Genomic DNA, 21373 nt, shown 5'->3' with positions numbered 1-21373 from the left:
AAGTTAGAAGATATGTTGACAAGTTCTGTAGTGCATCATAAAAGATACAAATTTTTGAAAATAGCACAGTTAGACTGAGTTGCTTTTGTTAAATAGCACTGAGGTAAAACCCAAGAAGATAACAAAAAACTGACAAGTATTCATGAGGATGTGGTAGGGTGGTGCTGGTGTAAATTAGTATAGGCATTTTGAAAAAAAAAAGTATATTAGGGTTAGGTTACAGTTAGTTTAGGAATAGGGTTGGTGGTAGGGTTAGAGTTAGGGTAATATGTATGTATGTCTGTGTGTATGTATGTATGTATATACATATATATAATGATATCATTATACATGCATATAAGCATACACATACATATCTAATATATGTGTGTGTGTGTTTGTATATTGATTCAAATGTATCTCTTCTAAAATGTATCCCAAGGATTTTTTTGTCCTACTATGGAGATATTTGCAAATCAATGTTTATTGATATATTCATGAAGCAAGAAAATAGAGCCAGTCTAGAAGCCCATCAAGTGAATATATTAAAAAAAAATGTGGTACATATAGACAATCAAGTTTTATTCATAGGTAAAGACAATGAAATTTACAGGAAAAAATGAATATAGCATTCAGCTAGGTGATTTTCCCCACAAAAGATAAAGATAACACTTTCTCTAATGAGCAGAGGTTAACTTATAATGTCTACTACACACACATAGGTATTTATCTCTGTTCAGGAATGAAAGCTCAAAAATTTTAGAGATTACAAATGTACTTTTTAAATATTTAAAATTCATAAAATTATGTTCCAAAACAAGGATGCTCTATTATACCACATATCGTACCATATTATATTATATCTATCATACCAAAAGGGCATTGCTCAACTATGTTCATTGCAGCTTTAATTCGATTACCTATAACCTGGAAACAACCTAGATGCCACTTTAGTGAAGAATGGATAAATAAAATATACATTTACATAATGGAATATTATTCAGCAGTTAAAGAAAATTAAATAGAAAATTTGAAGACAAAAATAATGGAACTAGAAACCAATCATCCTGAGTGAGGTAACCCAGATCCAGAAAAACAAACATGATATATATTTACTTATAAAGGGATATTAGCCTTAAAGTAAAGCAGAATCATGCTATAATGAACAGACTCCTGAAAACCTGAATAACAAGGAGGGCTCGAGGGGAGACACATGAATCTTACTATAGAAGGGGATAGGATAGACATCACAAGTGGAAAAGGGGTTAGGTCCTGGATGAGGGAGGTAGATATAGTAACAGAAGAGATCAGGTGGGGAAGAGGATTGAAGGAGAGGGTACTGAGAGAGACAACTGTTATCTATTGCAATGGAAACTCCTATAAATCTATGAGGTAAACCCTAGCTAAGACTTCCAGCAATGAGGGATATAGAGCTTTATCCAGCCATCGACTGTAACCAAGCAAGACTACCAATGGAGGGGTTGGGACTCAATTCAGACACATAACTTTTGACCTACAATTTGTTGGGCTTACAGGATGTAATGGGATAAAGTTAGTGAAGAAATTATGGGAGTAGCCAACCAATGACTGGTCTAGCTTGAGACCTAAACTATGAGAGGGAGCCCACCTTTGACACTGCGTGGAGGGCCAGGACCCAGAGGTTGGACAGCCCAGAAATGTAAAACAGAGCCAAACATGTCAGGCAAAGAGTCAATGAAATGCCTCCTAATGATATTCTTCTATAGTCGTTGATTGTTGCCAATACCAATTGTCATCAGAGAGACTTCACCCAGCAACTGATAGAAAGAGGTGCAGAGATCTGGAGCAAAACATTATTTGGACGATGGGGAATCCTGAGAAAGATGGGAGGAAGGTTTGTGAGAACCAGATAAGCCTAGGATACCAGTAAAAAACACAAAGAATCAATCCTAGGTTCATAAGCACTCACAGAAAATGGAGTGCTAACCAGAGAGGTTGCGTGAGACTGAACTAGGCTCTCTACAGATGTTACAGGTGTGTAGCTTGGTATTCTTGTGGGACTCCAAGAGTGGGATGAGAGGCTGTCTCTGACTTCTTTACCTGCTTCTGCCTCCTATTGGGTTGCCTAATCCAACCTTAATAGAAGAGATGCCTAGTCTTACTGGAACCTGGATATGCCATCACTGGCTGATATCTACGGCTAAAGTTCTGCCCTTTCTGAAGGGAAAAGAGTGTGGTTGGGGACAGGAAGAGGGACAGTTGGGGTGAGGTACTGGAAGGAGAGGAAGGAGGGAGGGGAACAGGAAAATTAAGTAAGTAAGTAAGTAAAAAAAAGGTACATCCTACTTTAAAAAATAAATAAAAATAAACTTAGTTATTTTCTAATAATGAAACTGAGAAGAACATAAAATCAAACAGCTAAGAAAATGTGACATCCATGAAGAAATAAACTAATAGTAATGGTGTGGAATTATTCAATTGTCTCTTCATTTCCTTGTTAGAGAAACCGTGTAAGTGAAGCAGGTTTATTTAAATTTCAAATTGAAAGATGTCTCTGGACAAAATCTGTGGTATTATAATAATGTCTTCTGATTTCTTCAAAATTTCACTATTACTGAACTTTAGATATTGTTTTCATAGATAATAAGGTTTAAGTCAAAGATGGAGAATCTGACTAAGACCTACAAATTCCAGTTACTAGAGAAAATATCAATATATTTAAATATGTATAACAGTTTTTAAAATATATTCTCTTAACTAAGATAGTCTATGTCTTTGACTTACTGAACAAATTAAAAACAGCTGAAACCAAGCAAGCAGGACAAAACCACCCCTTTTGGGTGAAAATTAGTTCTAAGTATTTGAGTCCCTTTTCTTTGTTGTTGCTGTTGTTGGTTTCTTTGTTTGTTTGTTTTTCGACAAGAGCTTGCTCTGCATACCAGGATGGACTAGAACTCAAGGAGATCTTTCTGCCTCTGCATGCCAAGTGCTGGGATTAAAGGCAAGAACCACTACCGCCTGGCTCTATTTTAGTTTTAGATTCACATAATTATCCTTATAATCCAAGTGAGATATTTCTGTGTTTCCTCGGATGTTTTATGCATATATAACTATTGATCTTAACATTCTACATGCATAGTAATTTTTCTGTATGACATCTACATATAAGATAACAAGCAAAAAGATTCGTATAATGAAGGTTTCAAGTATTGATCAGTTGATAGACTGCTGATATGTGCAATTGAATGCATGTGTTTACTTTAGTTACCCGCTCATGTAGAACAACAGTGGGTAAATGTCAATCATGCTCATTGAGCTTAAAAACAATCATACGTAAATGGAACAAATACAGTTTAAAAGCAATAATCTTTGTATAATCTGCACAACATTTAAGATAAAAATTATGAAAATAAAAGGAACACTGTAACTCTTATGCTCATACACTCATTACTTCTCTCATTACTGTGACAAAATACCTGAAAAACAAATAATAACAAAAAATTAGACAGCAGAAACAACCCATTAAAAAAGAAAGAGAAGTGATTTAGTTTGACCCCTTTTCTCACTATGGTGAGAAAAGCAAAATGATTGGGATGATTGATCCATCAACCAGGAAGCAAAGAAAGGTTAATGACTGCTGTTTATATCTATCTCCTTGACTAATGCTGCCTCATTCATTATCAGTTATTATAAACTTTGTAGAAATATTCCACAGGCATACCCACAGTGAAATCTTCTAGGGGTTCCAAAGTCTGCTCAAGTTAACAGTGTCAAATAGCCATCACAATCCTCCATCACTACATTTGAAAGCAAGAATCAAAATTTCTATTTTTTTTGTTTGCTTGTTTTCTATTCTTTACTTTTCTAATCCAAATTTATCTGAAGTGTATGTCTACATCTTGGCAAGAACACATCACATTTTCTAAGAAATCATCAAAATGATTCCTAGAAGAACAAAAACTGTTTCAAAGAAGATGAGTATCTAAACAAGGGTATATCTTGTTTTTTAGCTCAAATACAACAATTATAGAATCTTATCAATCTTTGTTTTATTTTTTTATTTATTTTTATTAAAAATTTCCACCTCCTCCCATGTCCCTCCCCCTCTTCCCACTCCTCCTCCCCTCTCTCTCCAGTCCAAATAGCAGTCAGGGTTCCCTGCCCTGTGGGAAGTCCAAGGTCCTCCCCACTCCATCCAGGTCTGGGAAGGTGAGCATCCAAACAGACTAGGCTCCCACAAAGCCGGTACATGCAGTAGAATCAAAACCCAGTGCCATTGTCCTTGGCTTCTCAGTTAGCCCTCATTGTCAGCCACATTCAGAGAATCTGGTTTGATCACATGCTCCATCAGTCCCAGTACAGCTGGCCTTGGTGAGCTCCCATTAGATCAGCCTCAACGTCTCAATGGGTAGGCTCACCCCTCGTGGTCCTGACTTCCTTGCTCATGTTCTCCCTCCTTCTGCTCCTCCTTTGGACGTTGGAAGCTCAGTCCAGTGCTCCGATGTGGGTCTCTGTCTCTATCTCCATCCATCGCCAGATGAAGGTTCTATGGTGATATGCAAGATATTCATCAATGTGGCTATAGGATAGGGCCAGTTCAGGTGCCCTCTCCTTAGCTGCTATTTGTGATCCTAGAGAAGCTAAATAAGAAGGTGAACCCAAAGAAAAACATAGAGTTATCCTCCTGGATATTGGAAGTAGACAAGATTGCCAGGCAAAAAAAATGGGAGCTTGGGAATGGGGGTGGGGTGGGGGCAAGGAGAGATGGAGAGAGAGAAGTGAGAAGGGGAGGATGGGGAGAGCATGGGGGAATCGGATGGTTGGGATGGAGGAAGGGTGGATATGGGAAAAGGAGAGTATATATCTTAATTAAGGGAGTCATTTTAGGGTTGTCAAGAGACTTGACTCTAGAGGGGTTCCCAGATGTCCAAGGAGATGTCCCTAGCTTGTTCAATCTATTTTTTCTAAAAAAGAAAACAAACTATCATTTTTCATTACACATACCAACCCAAGTTCCAACTCCCTCCCCTCCTCGGATTCTATCCCCATATTCTCCCACCACACCCCCATACAATTCTCATTGGTAAGGCACATTGTTTTCTGGAAAATCCAAGGCCCTTCCTACTATATCTAGGCTAAGGAAGATATCCATCCAAAGAGAATAGGTTCTCAAAAAAGCCAGTGTGTGCAGTGGGGATAAATTTGGGTGCCACTGTCAGTGTCCCTCAGTCTTCCCCAGCCATGAAACTCTCAACCACATTCAGGGGGACTAGTTTGTTCTGATGCTTGTTCCTTCCAAGTCCAGCTGGATTAGGTGATCTTCCATTTGCTCAGAGAGACTGTTTCAGTGGGTGTACCCATCATGGTCTTGACCTCTTTACTCATATTCCTTCAGCTCTTGAACTGGACTTTGGGAGCTCAGTCCAGTGTTCCGATGTGGGCCTCTGTCTCTCTTTCCACCAGTTGCTAGATGGAGGTTCTATGGTGATATTTAAGATGTTCATCAATCTGACTACAGAGTAAGTCAAGATCGTGCCCTCTCTCCTTATTGCTTAGGGTCTTAGCTGGGGTCGTCTTTGTAAATTGCTGGGAATTTCTCTAGAGCCATGTTTCTTGCTAACTCTCTAATGGCTCCCACAATCAAGATATCTCTTTCCATGTACCCATCTCTGTCCTTCTTCCCTTTAGACTATCCCATTTCCTCAAGTTCCCCTCACTCCTCTTCATCTTCCCTCCTCTTCCCCTTCTACCCTGCCTAACTCAGGATAGCATTTTCTAATTGCATCAATTTGCATGCAAAACTCAAGATGCAAAACTCAAGATGTGATTGTTTTTTACCACTGAGTACTAATCTAATGTGTAAATGTGCCACATTTCGTATATTCATTCCTTGGTTGAGGGACATCTAGGTTGTTTTTCAGATTCTGGCTATTATAAATAGTGCTATTATGAACACAGATAAACAAAAGCCTTTGTAGCATGATTGAACATCTTTTGGGTATATTTCAAGATTGATATTACTGGTTACTGAGGTAGGTTGATTCCCAATTTTGTGAGAAACTGCCATACAGATTTCCAATGTGGTTGTACAAGTTTGCATTCCTACCAGCAATGGATGAGTGTTCCCCTTATTCCACATCCTCTCCAGCATAAGCTATCATTAGTGTTTTTGATCTTAGCCATTCTTACAGTTGTAAGATGATATCTCAGAGTTATTTTGATTTGTGTTTCCCCAATGGCCAAGGATGTTGAACACTTCCTTAAGTATCTTTTGGCCATTGAGATTCTTGTGTTGAGAATTCTGTTTAGTTCTGTACCACATTTTTTAATTGGGTGATTTATAATTTTAATTTCTTGAATTCTTTATATATTTTGGAGATCAGTCCTTTGTCTAATGAGGGGTTGGTGAAGAACTTTTCCCATTCGGTAGGATGCCTTTTTATCTTAATGACTGAGTCCTTTGCTTTACAGAAGCTTCTCAATTTCAGGAGGTCGCATTTATTCATTGTTGCTCTTATTGTCTGTGCTACTGGGGCTATACATAGGAAATGGTCTCCTGTGCCAATGTATTGCAGGCTACTTCCCACTTTGTCTTCTATCAGGTTCAGTATGGTAGGATTTATATTGAGGTCTTTTAATCCAGTCAGACTTGCGATTTGTGCATGGAGATAGATATGGATCTATTTTTATTCTTCTACATGTTGACATCCAGTTACGCCAATATCATTTGTTGAAGATACTTTATTTTTCCATTGTATAATTTTAGTTTCATTGTCAAAAATCAGGTGTTTATCTATGTGTAGATTAATATCTGGGTCTTTGATCTGATTCCATTGGTCAACCTCTCTGTTTCTATCCCAGTAACAAGCTGTTTTCATTAAAATAGCTCTGTAATAGAGTGTGATGTCAGGAATGGTGATGCCTCCAGAGGTTCCTTTATTGTACAGGATTGTTTTAGATATCCTGGTTATTCTTTCAAGGCTTGTGAAGAATTGTGTTAGGATGTTGATTGGTATTGCATTGAATCTATAGAATGCTTCTGGTACGATTGCCATTTTTACTACATTGATCCTATGTATCCAAGAGCAAGGGAGATCTTTCTATTTTCTGGAACCTTCTTCAATTTCTTTCTTCAAAGACTTAAAGTTTTGTCAAATAGGTCTTTAATTTATTTGGTTAGTGTTATGCCAAAATATTTTATGTTATTTGTGGCTATTGTGAAAGGTGATGTTTCTCTGATTTCCCTCTCAACTCCTTTATCATTTGTATATAGGAGGGCTACTGATTTTCTTGAGTTGATCTTGTATCCTGCCACATGCTGAAGGTATTTATCAGCTGTAGGAGTTCTCTGGTAGAGTTTGGGGTTTTTTATTTATACTATCATGTCATCTGCAAATAATAAAAGTTTGGCTTCTTTCTTTCCAATTTGAATCCCCTTGATCTCTTTTTGTTGTCTTATTGCTGTAATCAAAACTTCAAGAACTATATAGAAGAGATATGGAGATGGTGGATAGCCTTGTCTTGTTGCTGATTTTAGTGGAATTGCATTGAGTTTCTTTCCATTTAATTTGATGTTGGCTGTTGACTTTCTGTATTATATTTTATTATATTTAGATATGTTCCTTTTAGCCCTGATCTCTCCAAGATCTTTATCATGAAGCAGTGTTGGATTTTTTTCTAATGTATTTTCAGCATCTAACAAAATGATCATATGTTTTTTTTTCTGTCAGTTTATTTTTATGATTGCTGCGGGAGTTCCTTCTGCTTCTTGGGCCAAAAGCCTTTAAGATACCAGCCCACTGGGGCGTGTTCTCTTATACTTTAAAAGCAGCATGAACTGGACAATCTTTCTGGTTTGAGATTGTTTTGTGGCTTCATATGATAGATAACATTTATAGATTTTTATATGTTGAACTATCCCTACATCTCTGGGGTGAAGCCAACTTGATACTGGTGGATTTTTTTATGTGTTCTTGGATTCAGTTTGCCAGTGTTTTACTGAATATTTTTGCATGTATATTCATGAATGAGATTGGTCTGTAATTCTGTAATTCTCTTTCTCTGTTTATCTTTGTGTTGTTTTGGTAGCAAGGTAAGGTAACTGTAACGTCATAAAAAGAGTTTGGCAATATTGCTTCTGTTTTTATTATGTGGAACACTTTGAGAAATATAGGTATTATCTCTTGGAAGTTCTGGTAGAATTCTGCACTAAAACCATCTGGCCATGAGCTTTTTTTGTTTGGAAGGTTTTTGATGACAGCTTCTATTTTCTTGTAGTTTATAGGTCTATTTAAATTGCTTGCCTGTTCTTGATTTAATTTTGGTATATGGTATCTGTACAGAAAATTGTCCATTTTTTAAAAGTTTTCCAATTTTGTGGAGCACTTGTTTTTATAGTATAACCTAATATTCTCTGAATTTCCTTAGTGTCTCTTGTTATGTCCCTCTTTTTACTTCTGATTTTGTTAGTTTGGATATTTCTTTATGCCTTTTGATTAGTTTGGATAAGGGTTTGTCTATCTTGTTGATTTTCTCAAAGAACCAGTTCTTTGTTTCATTGATTCTTTGTATTGTTTTCTGTGTTTATATTTTGCTGATTCTAGCCCCCGGTTTGATTATTTCATGTCTTCTACTCCTCCTGGATGAGTCAGCTTCTTTTTGTTCTAGAGCTTTCAGATGTATTGTTAAGTCACTAATGTGAGCTTTCTCCATTTTCCTTATGTGAGCACTTACTTCTATAAAATTCTCTCTTAGCACTGCTTTCATAGTGTCCCATAGGTTTTGATACATTGTGCATTCCTTTTCCATGAGTTCTAGGAAGTCTTTAATATCTTTCATTATTTCTTCCTTGGCCCAGGGTTATTCAGTAGTTGACTCTTCAATTTTCATGAGTTTGTAGGCTTTCTGAGGGTAGTATTGTTGTTAAATTCTAACTTTAATCCATGGAAATCTGTTAAGACACAGGGGTTTACTCCAATCTTTTGTATCTGTGGAGGTTTGCTTTATTACTGAGTGTGAATGTCTGTGTCTGAGGAAGCCTCTGAGTTTTCTATACATCTGCTCTTTTGGTCTTCTCTCCTGGTTTGTTCTCTTGGTCCTCTCTCTTGGTCCCCTCAGGGTTGTAGCAAGCTCTTAGTCTCCTCAGTATTGTAGCAAGCTCTTAGCTCCTAGGCAGTGTGGGGCTAGTAACTTGGAAGGGCAGGTTGATTGGATTGGGTTTAAGGGTGACTCACCTCTAGGAAACTATCCTGCTGGCTGGCTAGAAAAGCCAAAGGAGTTGAGGAAGGGACCCAGGGTTTTGTCCCACCTAGAGAGTGAGGTGTCCCGCCATGTTTCTGTTCATTCACCTGTTAAGCCCCTCAGTATTGGAACAAGCTGTGTTCTAGAATTCCACCGAGGTTGCTGGAGGATAGGTGGAGTTTTGTCCTACTGTGGAGGTCCTAAGAGTAGGGTGTTCACTCACCTTTTAAGTCCTCTCAGTGTTGGAGCAAGCTCTGTTTCAAGATTATCACTTAAAAAAGAAAGCTGTAATATTGATATAGATAATGTAAACATATCTTGTTTATGGGAGAGAAAAAAAAAACATTTGTACTGGAATCCTGGAGGCTATGCTGTATTCTCTTAAAAATCAAAGATCCATTGATGCATACAGAAAAAAATGACACTTGAGCAAAATTAAACAAGTTTTGTTTCTGAGATGATCAAATAACTCACTCTCCTTCCCCCATATATTTTACTTCTTCTATAACATGCTTTTGTCCCTAATGGGCATATGGTGCCTTGCAACTTTATGTTTAAAATGAAAACAAACCAATTTAATATGAATATTTGAGGGTTGAATATATAGCCCGGAGGCCAAACAGTGTCCCAACATTCAGAGATACTAATCTGTAGCAACACATAAGAGAAAGAGAGACAGAGACAGGGAGAGAAATTTTTGACGTAAAGGTAAAAAGAAAATAAAATTTTCTTTTTTTATTATTTTTATTTATTTATTTATTTATTAAAGATTTCTGCCTTCTCCCTGCCACCACCTCCCATTTCCCTCCCCCTCCCCCATCAAGTCCCCCTCCCTCATCATCCCTAAGAGTAACTCAAATTCTCACTTTTTTCAAGTTATTTAAAGAACATAGATACTGTTGCTTTTGTCAAGAGAAAATTGAGATATATAAACAGCCATAATGATGGAAAAAGAAGTAGAATTAAAATAAAAGATGAAAATTAGAAAAGATTAAAAGTAGAACAATAATTATCTACTCATCTTTGATTTAACATGTCTATAAACAGGTCTCTTGTAGAAACAGATTCTTTTTCTCTTTTGAAAGTATACAATGGTTGTAATTTACAACCATACAATAATGGCTGTGTAGAGCATGAATATAAGAAAGCCATGTTTTTCTGTTATTGGCATGGAATAAATATTCACTCAGTGGCATGATGTTAACATTTTATAGTTGCTCTGATTCTAGTGTTTCTATTAATGAGAAGGAGCTTCAGTTACTTTTTATAAGTCTTAAGGACTTACCTGATGCAATAGTTACATGTTTATTTGGGTGGAGTAAAGCCTCACTGTGTAGCCTTTAACTGACCTGGGGTTCAGTACATATATCAGGCTGGCCTTGAATTTGCAGAAATCTGCCTTCCTCTAAATACTCAGTCCTGGTATTAAAGGTGTGTAGCACATACCTGGGTTCTGTATCACTTTAAAGGTCAAAGACAACTCTTAACCTGTTTTATCCCTCTTTCTTCAGTATGCTGATATTTGGCTTCGGATGGGATACAGAAAATATGTGAGCAAAACATACTGAAAGGTTGCATGATTGATTCCTACTTAGCACCCTTATTTTTACAATGGCTGGCTGAAGAAGCTACTTGACAAAACTAGACAAAAGTGTATTTTGTAGATGAAATATTTATTTACAAAAATATGACTATGTAAATTCTCAGAACTAAAAGTTGTGTGACTGGCTCTTCTTTTTGAGACAATTTTAAGAAAGTCAAAATTACTGTGATGCTATTTGGTTGAGGCAATAAGATAGAAAAGAGTGGCAAATCACCTCTGGGGCCTTATATGCTAGAGGTGAGAGCTGGTCCGTGCAATAAGAGTTGTATCAAGATATTGCATCTCTGCAGAGCAAGAGAGGGAGGAAGTGCTGTGTGACAACACATAGATGAAACTCATAGATGACTTTGACATACCAAAAAAATGATTCTACTCTCTAACTTTGCACGTCAGCATTTTCTTAGACTTACATATAAGAATATAAATGCGGAGTTACTGAGTGGAAAGAGGAAGATTCAATGATAGCTAAGTAACCTAAAAATTCCATCCCGTCATAGATAAGGGCTTCATAGAATGTATCAGAGTCCTGCATTAACTTTCCATCTCCTACACACTCTAGAAACCCTTCATCAAACCATATAAACTGGAGAAAGTACTCCAGAGATTTAGTTGGATTCCTAAATGATAATTTGATGAGGCTTCCTTCCACTTCTGGTGTAAAATGAGAACAACTCCACCTCCATTACCATAAGTCCAGCTTTCATTGTATTGTTCTGCTTAGTTCATCACCTTGACCTGGGGGGCCAAGCGTTTTTTGTTTGGAGGGGAGCAGTTTCGAGACAGGGTTTCTCCATAGCTTTGGAGCCTGTCCTGCAACCAGCTCTTGTAGACCAGGCAGGCCCCAAAATCCACCTGTCTCAGCCTCCCCAGTGCTGGGATTAAAGGCGTGCACCACCACCACACAGCTGCATTCTGTAGGGCCAAGCATATCAACCTCTCCGGTTCATGGAGATGATCACATTCTATCTGAAGGCAGAAGCAATGCTACAGTTGGTACAGTATGCAGGAAAATCTAGAAGCATGTATTTTCATCTCATATTGGGCAACAGTGTTAGAGAGACATGTTTACATTGTACAGAAAAGTGAGTAGATGGCACTGAATGTAGAAAATTAGTAACCTAAATATGTGGGATTACTCTCTAGTCTGAATCATAAAGGTGTGTTACGTGCTGCATGTACCTTACAACCTGAATTATGAGAGTTAGTGAGAATCTATGAAAAAATGTTTATATGAATCATTTTCTTATTTTCAGTATTTATTATTATGTGATAGACATAGGGACAGAAATTTCTTTTTGTGGGACAATGGTATTCCAAATGATGCTTTCTTATTAGTAGTCTAACGCTAAATGCCTTTTTTTCCTTCTTTCCTACTTCTTTCCTATTTTCTTATTTCTTCCCTAACTCTTATTTTTTCTTTCTCCTCTTTTCCTACATTCCTTCTCATTATCCTATCCTTTTACTTCTTTGCTGTTATTCATGTTTTTTTTTCTGCCAAAACAATTTCCTGCCGAAATCTGTGAGAATTCTTAACTATCATGAATCACACCCCAGAGAGTTCGCTTTTCTCCTTAAGCCCCTGAAGTGGATCAGTTTCCCTAGAAGATATGAAACCCATTTTAAGAAAGCAAGGGAAATTTTGGTACAACTTACATCTCGTGGGAAATAAAATGCTAACGTGTCTATGTGGGCTAACATGAGGCTCCATTCTTATAAGAAGCTTGCTTAGAAACAAACATGGTATGGTTGATTAAGATATTGTAGATATGTCTTGTGTAAATTCCTTCCCTTGTACATTAAAAAACTCCTAAGAAAATATATTACTAAAACTTCATTCTCACTACTTGAAAAATCACTCTCCCCCCAATTCCTTGGCACATTCTTACAACACTTCTCACCACCAAAATATAGCAGCTGCCTAGAATGGAATTTTCGGACAGCTGCTGGGAATGTTTTTCAACCACAGAGAAATTCAGGTTGAAAAGTTCAGAGCAAAAGTTTCCCAGTCTCAAAAAGCAGAAGCAGTTATATTCATGATAGTCACAAACAGATGACTTTGGTCATTTTTAATCAAATTATTTGTTTTCTGAGCGTGGTTTCCTGGATCTGTATAGATTATTGATGTCAACCCTTAGTTGGAATAAGGAATTTGCAAATATTTAAGCCCGCTTGTAAGTTGTTTGTCAATTCTGCATTTTTCTTTTGTTTTGTAAAACTACCATAGTTTGTTATAACCTATCTGTTAAAAACTGTATTGTCTGCATCTTTGCAGACTACATATTTTTTTAAACTATACCAACATCTCTATTGTTCCAATGACAGCAGAACTGTAATCTTAGGACTTACCCATTTTCTATGACTAACCCTACTGCCACTAAGGAAAGTTTTATGCTTGATGTCTCTTTGTGGATTCAGGGAAAGAATTTCCTGACTTTCTTGACTTAAGATGTATGGCAGACTTTTAATATTAAAGTGATAAAAGTAAAAATTAAAACATGTGTAAGAAGAAAATCATAGAAATAGAGGATAAAAATAATTTAGCTTACTAGTAGAAAAATTAGTGTCAAAAAGTGGCATAATTTGAAGAATACTTCAGAAACTGTGGTGAAGCTCTTTGTTCTTATTTTGCCTGTGGTTAGAAATATAAATAAGATATTTTATATTATTTGATGTTATTGCAAACAATGTTGATTCTCTTATTTCTATCTCAGTCTATTTATTGTTTGTATATAGAAGTGTTACTTACTTTTTTGGGTTATTCTTGTATTCAGTACTTGACTAAATGTGTTTTTCAGCTATAGGAGTTCCCCGGTAGAGTTTTTGGGATTGCTTACGTATACTATCATATCATATGCAAGTTATGATACTTTGACTTCTTCTTTTCCAGTTTGTATCCCTTTGATTTCCTTTAGTTGTCTTATTACCAGGTCTTCCAGAATAAGGGAAATAGAAGAGATTTTATGAATGGACTCAGAGTGGGCAGGGATGGGAACATAATCAAACAGATTTGGGAAAGGTTAGAGGGAAGAGCACTGAAAGAGACCACTGGAAATGGGGGGAGAGCATTCCATGGTCAGATAAAAACTTAATGCAAGAAAATCTCCCAGGAAAGAACAAGGATGACCCCCAACTTTGACTACTATCAAAAGTAGATAAGTAACCTGAACTGTCCATCCTCTATGACCAGATTGGTACCTATCCCAACTCTCACCAGAGAAGCATCATCTACAGTCACTTGAAACAGATGAGATCCACAATCCAATACTAGGCAGAGTTTGAGGAATCCTGCAAAAGAGGAGGAAAAAGGATTGTAGAAGCCAGAGGGGTCAAGGACACCAATAGAAAACTCATAGAATCAACTAACCTGGGATCATAGGGATGACCGAGTTGGAACCAACAACCTAAGAGCCTGCATGGAACTAACCTAGACTCTCAGTATATATGTTAGCATGGTCTTTTGTAGGACTCCTAACAATGGAAAAAGGAGCAGTCTCTAAATCTCTCATAGACTTTTGTGACCTTAATCCTCACAGCGAATCACCTTGTCCAACATTAATATAAAGGGGAGGAGGGTGTTTAGTCTTACTGCAACCTGCTATAGTATGTATTTTTCTATATTCATAAGAGATCTGCTCTTTCCTAAGCAAAAATGAAGGATAAGGGGTGGATTTAGGGGTAGGAACGGAGGGGTGATGGAGAAGAGGAACTGGGGGGAGAGGAGGGAGGAAAGTCTGTATCTGGGATATAAAATAAATAAATAAACAAACAAACAAAGAAATAAATCTATTTAAAAAACTCTTCAAGTATATATAAATATCATATGTGTGTGTGTGAAAGAGAGAGAGAGAGAGAGAGAATATTTATATATATGAGCATTTCCTGGCTTCTTTGTAAATATATTTTAAAGATAATCACATTACTCTTCCTTTTCCTCTTTCCAATTCTTCCCATATACCCTACCTCACTCTCTTTCAAATTTATGAACTTTATGGTTAGTTGTTATTATATACATATGTGTGTATATTTGTACACATTTATACGTAAGTATATACATAGAATCTTCTTGTCTATATACTGTTGTTCATATGTTTGATTTCAGCGGTGACCATTTAGTATAAGGTTAGTTTTTATCTATTGGGAGGAAGATTATCCCTCCCAATCTCTTTATTTCTTAACTGCCTGTAATTTTTATGTAGGGTTTAGGTCTTATGGATTTTATCCTAACTATGTTACCGTGTCTTTTGTTGTTTTCTCTAGCTCTAAGTTTTTCTCCTGCCTTACAGTTCCCAAGTAACCACTCTGAGGCTTACTATTAACTACAAACTGTTTGGCCTATTAGCTCAGACTTATTATTAACTAGCTCTTACAACTTAAATAAACCCATTTCTATTATTATTTATTTTACAATGAGGCTTGTGGCTTTGTACTTTACATCTTGCTTCTCCAGGAGCTGCTAGTGTCTCTTGTTTTTCCTTTTATCTTTGCTTGGGTTTTTCGCCTGACTCTATTATACATGACTATTGGCCAAATCAACTTCTTTATTAACCAAAAATAATAAAACATATTCACAGCATACAGAAGGGCATTCCACATGAGTTTTCTTTGTTCAGCTCATGTCTAGGCAGTCATGGTGGTTACATATGGGTAGCTTTTAACATTCCTAGAAGAAACTGTCACAGCAAACTCCCTTTTCCTCTGTTGCTTTCAATATTTGTTTCTTCTTTTGCAATGATCACTGAGCTTTCAACACAGGAGCTGTGTTGTACAAGTATCAGTTGGGATTGGGTACTACAGCTTTCATTTCATTGGCTATGGGTTTCTATAACTCCCACCATATATTACGAAGAGAAGTTTCTTTGCTGAAGGGTGAGGATTAGTTTCAAAAAGTAGTTTTATTAGTACAAATCAGAGAAAATCCCTTCCAAAATGTTAAAATTCTTGTCTATTGATCAAGCTAATTTTTTATGCTATGTAAGTTCAAAGGATTTTATTATTAAGTAAAAAGTTTATGAACTCAGATCATGATATATAAAATTATTTAATTTTGTTTCTCATAGTAGAAACATAGTTATAAAATTACATTTTCAGTTGGATGAAATAGTTGTTTCCTGTTGATAGAATTTATAAAAATATATTTATTTTCTTTTAGCTTTTCTGTTATTCTTAAGAATCATGTTTACAAAACATCTTAGAAAGAGTTTCAGGTGAAAGACAAGAAGAACAACGAAAGACCTATAGCAGTAACCCAGGGTTCCCTTGATTTTTCTACTACATTGGATTAAGCAGAGTGGAGATGGTGCATTTGGATGTGATTACTGGAGGCTACAAGACAGAGGAACAGTAATTAGAAGGGAATGCGAGTAAATTCAATCATTACTTTTGACCAAGAAAACTCAGCTCATTGCAGCCACTCTGAGAAGCTATGCTGAAATACACTGGAAAATAATTTTGTCACTGAAGGATGAGAATGTTGTGTTTTTTCTCAACCAGTTTTCATCCTTCATTGATTCTGGTCACTCTAGGCATTAATATTCACTTTTGATCTCTGTACCACAGAAGGTTCACAGATGACTGGTGGGAAAATTTTCTAACACGAACATAGTGTTCTCCACAGTCTGGCAGCAGGCCTCCAGTTTATAACTAGACATGTTATTTAAAAGGGCAACCATTCCTGCATCTGGAAATGAGGGGTTAGAATAACAGCTGATTCTGGCTGCCATTTTTATTGCTAGCTAATTACAAGAATTTTCTTAGAATTTGCTTTCTGGCTCCTATGATCCTCTTTTCTAAAATATCGGAAGTACTATCTACACTGTTGTTCACTGTTCTTCTAAAATCAGACTTCAACACGGGTCCCATGGAAACACCAAACACAATTATGTTTTGGTAACATGAAAACAAACTAAAGCATGTCCTGTGTCTTCAAATATTTTACCCACTAGGGTTAGAGAACACTAGATACAACATTAAAAATAATTCAACAGAAACAATGTTACTTCACATCACTCAGATTTATTAGAATTGCCTTACTTATATATTTATTTTCTGACAATGAGAAGAGAGGACTATTAATGCAGACCCCAAGTATTGTTGTTTTCATTCCAACAGAGTACCATTTGTGGTACTTTTTGAATCAAAAGCCTCTATAGGCTTGCACGTTTGAGTATATATTTAAAAGCACAATTACAGGTTGGTAAAATGTGTTTAGAGGTTTTAGGCGATATGGCATTGCAAAAAGACATATACCACTTGTGAATGGCCTTTCAGGTTTTAGAAGACCAAGTCATTGTCAGTTAGTGAACTCTCTCTGCCTCCTGCTATGGATCATGATGTAAGCCCTCAACCACTGTTTAAGTGGGATGCCTGACTGCCTGCTGCCATTCTTCCTTACTTCATAGCCATGGACTCATACTCTGGAACTGTATAAGCTCCAATAAACTCTTTTTCACATAAGAGGCCTTAATCATGTTGCTTTGACATAACCATAAAAAAGTAAACAAGACATCAACATTTAAAACTTCTAGATCATCTGTGGGGAGATCATCGTTGATATATTTTGGTATCGTTAAAAGGGGAAAAGAAAGAAATAAGGAGGAAGTAGGAGGAATGAAAAAAGGAAGGAAGGTAGAGAAGCAAGGAACGAAAGAAGAAAGAGGGGGTGAAGGTAGCTCAGCAGTTAGGAATACCTATTTCTGCTGCAGGGGACATTAGTTACAACCTCAGTACCTATGTCTAGTGGGTCATAGCTACTTATAATGCCTGCAACAGGTGATCTGTTGGCTGTGACTCTCAGACACACACACACATGCAAGCATGCATATACATGTTATGTATCTCATAAATATGAGCTATCTTACATATGGCATACATACTGAGATCTGAGATTCTGGGAGTAGAATTTCTAGTATCACTACATCTAGGCATAACAATATTAGTTACATTTATTCTCAGTAGAGAGAGAGGATGACCCGTCCTTATTTGAAGAAGCATTCAGCTCCCTTCCTTCTGGGAGTCTGTATATTGGAAGCCCTTCCTAAATCACCCCTCAAGCTCCCCTTTATACACATAACCACACTCACCAAATTGAGGCTCAGTTCATCTTTCCGGACTGGCTGTCTGCCAATGATCCTTAGAACTGTGAAAACTGGAGAAGTGCCTGATAGTTTTTATATAGCTGGGTTTGATACCAAAAACTTTTGAGTGTAGATGTCCGGGCAACAGAGCTGCAACTCACAAAAAAAGAAAAGTAATAGTAAAAGAAGTTCCCATATATGAGGAGTGAGTAATCTGGGAAATGCTCAGAAGAACTTTCCTTTTTCATCTCAGTGAGTCACCAAGAATGCCTGATTAATTAAGGTTCAGGACCAAAAAGTGAATCTGTCATCAAGCTGTCATTACTCTTGTGTGCCTAACAAATTGCTCCCATAAACTATCCCCAAATCTCATCATCTCTCACTTCCCTCCTTGAGGAACTTTACACATTGAACTGTTATATAAGCCTGCAGTTTTCCTTTGAGAGAAGGAAAATTCGGTGTAGGTTTTAATTTTCAAATATTTATGAAAGTAAGCTTTGGTACAGAATCAAATAAGAATGTGACCATGTTTTTAAATTAAATTAACAAAAATTTTTGTTGTTGTTGTACAGTCTTAGAGGAGTTGGGGAAAAGGCAGAAAGAAATGCAGAGACAGTAACCCTGCCAAGTTTATACAATAAACAGGTATCAATTCTTCTTATTTAGAATAATTTCCCTCCTGAAGCTACTAACACAAAGCAGGCATCAATTCTTATTATTTAGGATAATTTCTCTTTTGAAGCTGCTAACACAAAGCATCAAGAGCTCAGTCTTTGCTCCCCTCTCTTCAAAGATTATATCATCTGCACAGCCTCAGCATTTGGTTCGTGCATATTTACTAAACCCAAAGCACCCTTTAAAATGCAAAGGGAGTTGGGGGAGGCATAGGCAAGTATGAATAAATGGATTTATAGCATTGTCTTTGGTACTTTAACAAAGCAAGGAGAAAGTTCATGGGGTCAGGTTTGCATAACATAGAACAATGTCAATTCAAAATAATTGGAATTTATTACCATAAACTAAATATAAAAGCAAGACCCTTTTAACTCTCTCCTATGCTTTCCTTTTGATTTAGGTAATCCCATCAAATTTTAAGAAGAGATCCAATTGTCTGTAAATTCAGAAACTTTTTGGACTAATTTTGAAAACTGGATTTCATCTGTGTTCCTTGAGTTTTGTCTCTAAGGCAGCAGCCATCACTGCCTACCCTATTTTCAGAGCATTAATTTTTATGAGCATTTTATGAGACATTTTAATTTTTCTGGAATTTTCTGATCTTTATCTTTCTGTGGCTGGATGGCTGGATCTGAGAAATAGTAGTTAATTAAAGACTTTGATTTTCATGACATGGATGGGTTACAATGCATCCCTCCCTTGATTTTTTTCATATTCAGTCTGTGAGCTTTGCTCTGCTTCACAGCTTCACTATTCAGAAACGTGGTATCTGCGGAGAATCAAGCTAAAGGGAACGATCAGGGCAGACTGTAATGCAAACTCCCTTAGGTATGTACAAAACATGGAAATTTGAATAACAGACATGTGTAAAGAGGCCATTATGTGTAACACATGGCACTCAGGGGAAGTCTACCCCCACTGCTCTCCGAAGTAAGCAATCCAGCTTCCTCGTGAATTTGGGTTTCTGTTACCCAGTCTTGTGGATAACAAGCTCTTGACAGGACTACCCAAATTGGATAGGTTTTTACAATCATCATGGCAAATGGATTCATTTAGTTGTTGATTCCCCAGATAACCTGGAGAAGGTTGTTTCTTATCTTTGGAGCCGACCTGCTCTTATCTCTAGGACTCAGTTTGTTTTAATACTATGTAAAAATAATCATCCCTCCTCAGTCTATTTTGGAGACAGTGACAGAATTCCAGCCCGTGGTTATAGAGACGAGTATAAACCAATGCTGCAAAATGTAGTATGTGAGGCAAGTGTCAATTGGTTGTTGAAATAGTTATCATATTACTATTTAAGTATGTAGGATTTTATTTTATGTTCTAGAGACATTATAAAAATACATACAGTTTTCAGAATGTCATTAAGACTAGGTCAGATGGCAGAGAAAGAGTCTAGGTAGAGAAATAAAGATGTCAAACAGAGATTGCATGATTGCAAAATAGGGTTAGCCCATACCCATAATCCACCACTTGGGAGACTGAGTAATATGTGCCTGTTCAGTGAGTACTAGGGCATACAAGAATACTTTGCTTTCTCAAAACAAATCAAAATACAAAATAGTATTCCCCAAATATTCAAACATTGAAGTAAAACAGAAAGTTGTCATAAATGTAACTTGAAAGAAATGCTTTGTTTTAAAGAGTTAAAGTACTATATTCTAACATGACTTTCATCTAATTTACATGCAATTCCTGGGGTCTATATTCCAAAGATAATAATGTTGTGTTTATACTCACTGAACCTCATACCCATTCTTGAAGCTCCTACTGTTTACTATTTATTGAATGGTTAAAACCACCATAGGGAAAAGAACATTAATTTTTTTGGTTTGTTTTGTGAGAAGTGTCTCATACATCTTTGGCTACCTTGGAACTAACTGTTGAGCTGAGGCTAGACTTGAATCTTCTTGCTTCTAATTAATAAATGCTAGATTGTCAGGCATCATTGTGCCCCACATTTTTACTATAAGTGAGGAGAATCATACAAGAGCAGAAATAGTTGCATGTGAACCAAGTATGAATAGAAAGGCATAAGAGATAGGGAGAGGAGTTGCAATAGAAAAGAAATTATTTAGACCCAGGCTAATTATGGATGTCCTCATGCTTCTCTTCCCATTGAAAGCATATTTTTTTCCTAAAGTCTCAAAAATATTCTGTATCTCTCTAAATAACAATTACAGATTGTTTGCACAGAATGTTTTAGAGAGATTAAGATTCCTATGTTTGAATGCTTTGGTATTTGTGCATTCTCTGTTTCTTGATGTGTTATAAAATTTTCAAAAAGAAAACAGTATTTTAGTACCTTAAGAATTTATAAAAAATATATTATCCATATACTCATGAAGAAGACATTATATATTTAAAATTAAATATTCTTTTAAGCATTTTTGGCACCAGTATAATCTACTAATCAGCAACATGTTGTAAAACATTATTCTTCTGTATCATATCCTTGGGAAACTGACATAATAGTTAGCCTATAAGTTGGGACACAATGCTAGAGATTAATCCTAGGGCACTTAGTTTTAGAAACGAGGCTGACTAGAGAAGAATCCACACAATACCAAGAAGGTAACCCTCACGTTTTCCCCCCTGAATCAAAACAGGGCCTGATTAGAGTGGAGGAAGAGGAGGTTGGGACATTTCTGCTCCAAGGTAAAATGCTGCAGCTCATTACTGCTCCTCCCAACTCTCAGTTTAATTTCTTTCCAACACTGATAAATGCTGACTTTAGTTCTCAACCCACTTGCCAATACTGAAACAGCTTGAATGCTTTCAACTGTCATGTTAACTCAGCCAAACTGTCATTTGATGAACC

Source organism: Chionomys nivalis, chromosome 10 (genome assembly GCF_950005125.1).
Source record: "Chionomys nivalis chromosome 10, mChiNiv1.1, whole genome shotgun sequence".
NCBI classification, from domain to species: domain Eukaryota; kingdom Metazoa; phylum Chordata; class Mammalia; order Rodentia; family Cricetidae; genus Chionomys; species Chionomys nivalis.
The sequence above is the reverse complement of the archived record's forward strand: the minus strand, read 5'-3'. Positions refer to the sequence as shown.